Here is a 2,013-nt window from a genome sequence, read left to right as displayed (position 1 = left end):
GTGTATTCTCAAGGCTCCCGCCCCATCAATGATCGCCTCTCTCTGATTCTCTGTCCCCTAATAGCTCAGTGGTCCTAACACTGGTCACATATTAGAGTCCCCCTAGGGAACTTTTAAGGCTTCCGTTGCCCAGGACACACCTAGATATATTAACTATAATTTCTGGAGTGGAAGTCGGATATGAATAGTTTTAAAAACTCCTCAGGTGATTCCAATGTTAAACATTCAGGCCCTCATGACGTCTCCTCTAAATTCCTGCAAAGCATCCTGATTGTCTATTTCTAGAACTGTTCTTGAGCCACTCTAATCTACTCTTATTATTGATACCAGAAAAACATTTTTTTCTAAAAAGCAGATTTCATCACATCACCATTCCCAAGATTAAAATAATTCAGTAGCTCCTTATTTTTCATTGGGTCAAAGCCTAAATCCGTAGCATGGCATAGCTGTCTCATTCTTATCCCCTTAATCCTCAACTTTCTTGCACTTGCCAACAGTTGGTTACCACAAGCACCCGTCAGTCTCCAGGGGAAAGCACAAAGAGCCAAGGAGTTAAGTCTCCTGGGAGCAGCTCTCGCCCAATAATAGATGAGAGTTGGGTGGACAGACATCCTAGCTCCCACCCCTCAAAAAGGACAACTCAACAGATACACAGTCTCTCCAAAAGTCTCTGTAGATTGAGCCCCAGTTGCCCACAGCAGAAAGCAAATTTATGGGAAAGTTTCCCACCTAGGCAGGAAAGGACACTTTAGAAATGCTGAAAAATAGAAGCAAGGAGAACGTAATGTAATTTCTTGAACCCAAATGTACTGCAAGGTAATAAATCCAGTTAACCTACTCTCATGTTCCCCTCCTCTACCAGTGCTTCCTGGGATCGTGTCCCAAATGAATCACAGGTCCATGGCCATGCCACCCTGAACAAGCCCGATCCTGTCTGATCTCGGAAGCTAAGCAGGGTCGAGCCTGGTTAGTACTTGGATGGGAGACCACCTAGGAAGACCAGGTGCTGTAGACGTAAAAAATAAAAAACAAGGAGTGTAAGCCTGACATGGTCCTTGTAATCTGTAAGGTCAAATCAGGTTGCCTCACCCAAAAAAAAAAAAAAAAAAAAAAAGAATCACAGGCCCTCAAGTCTTTATCTTAGGGTCTAATTCTGGGATAACCCAATCTAATATATGGCCATTCTCGATCTGCCTTTTCTCCACTTCAGTCTGGACACTCCTTCCTTCTTCCTTTTAAGCTGCAGCCATACTGAGCAATTTTACATATGATTCTCCAAAGGTAACAGGGTGCCACACACTTCGTTCCTTTGCAGACTCTGCTCACCTTATCTGGAATAATCAATTTTTAATTCCACCTTTCTCTACCCAGTAAACTCTAGCCTGTCCCTCTAAACACAGCTCAGTATCCACCTTTTCCCTGATCACTATTGTCCCCTCCCCCAAGTAAAGGTCTCTCCTGTGTTTTTATGTCATCCTATGCTTACAAAGCTGCTCTCCCATTGACTGTGGGTTCCTTCAGGGCCTTCTCTCCAGCCATAGATCCCTCCCCTATTCCACCCACATTCCTAGCATGACAAATACTAGCAAGTCAAAAAAGAATATACAGTTTTCATGACCTATTATCCCTTATGTTCTCATCCCTGGAGAAAATGTTCAAGAAGGAGTTTACCATCTAGACTGAGACACAAAATTGTTTTCTTGTATTTCCCAATAATTGTTGTATAATTACAAGCAATATCAGAAACTAAGCTATTTGCATAAATATAGCCAAATACCAATTTTGGTTCAGCACTGTTGATAGGTTTCACCAAGATCCTTAGCTTTCTAGCCCTGATGTTTTATTATTATCTCTGCATTTCAATGTTACCTTCCAGGCTCTGCAATTAAGCAAATTCTTAGGATTTTAAGCAAATAAGCTTGCACTGTTTTAAAGTGGTAAAACACCCAGGGGCACTACTTAATCCTCTGCTTCTCCCTTTCCAAGGGCTTTCTTAGCTGCAGCTGACAGTTT

At 42.2% G+C, this 2,013-nt stretch overlaps 1 pseudogene; it reads left to right on the top strand.

Moving 5' to 3' along the window:
• The first annotated feature begins 896 nt into the window (after nt 1-896).
• LOC120594350 (uncharacterized) lies at nt 897-1,015 on the top strand (annotated as a pseudogene).
• Nucleotides 1,016-2,013: the final 998 nt, after the last annotated feature.

This window comes from Pteropus medius, unplaced genomic scaffold (genome assembly GCF_902729225.1).
Source record: "Pteropus medius unplaced genomic scaffold, Ma_sr-lr_union100, whole genome shotgun sequence".
Taxonomy (NCBI): domain Eukaryota; kingdom Metazoa; phylum Chordata; class Mammalia; order Chiroptera; family Pteropodidae; genus Pteropus; species Pteropus medius.
This window is presented reverse-complemented; position numbering and strand designations above follow the sequence as displayed.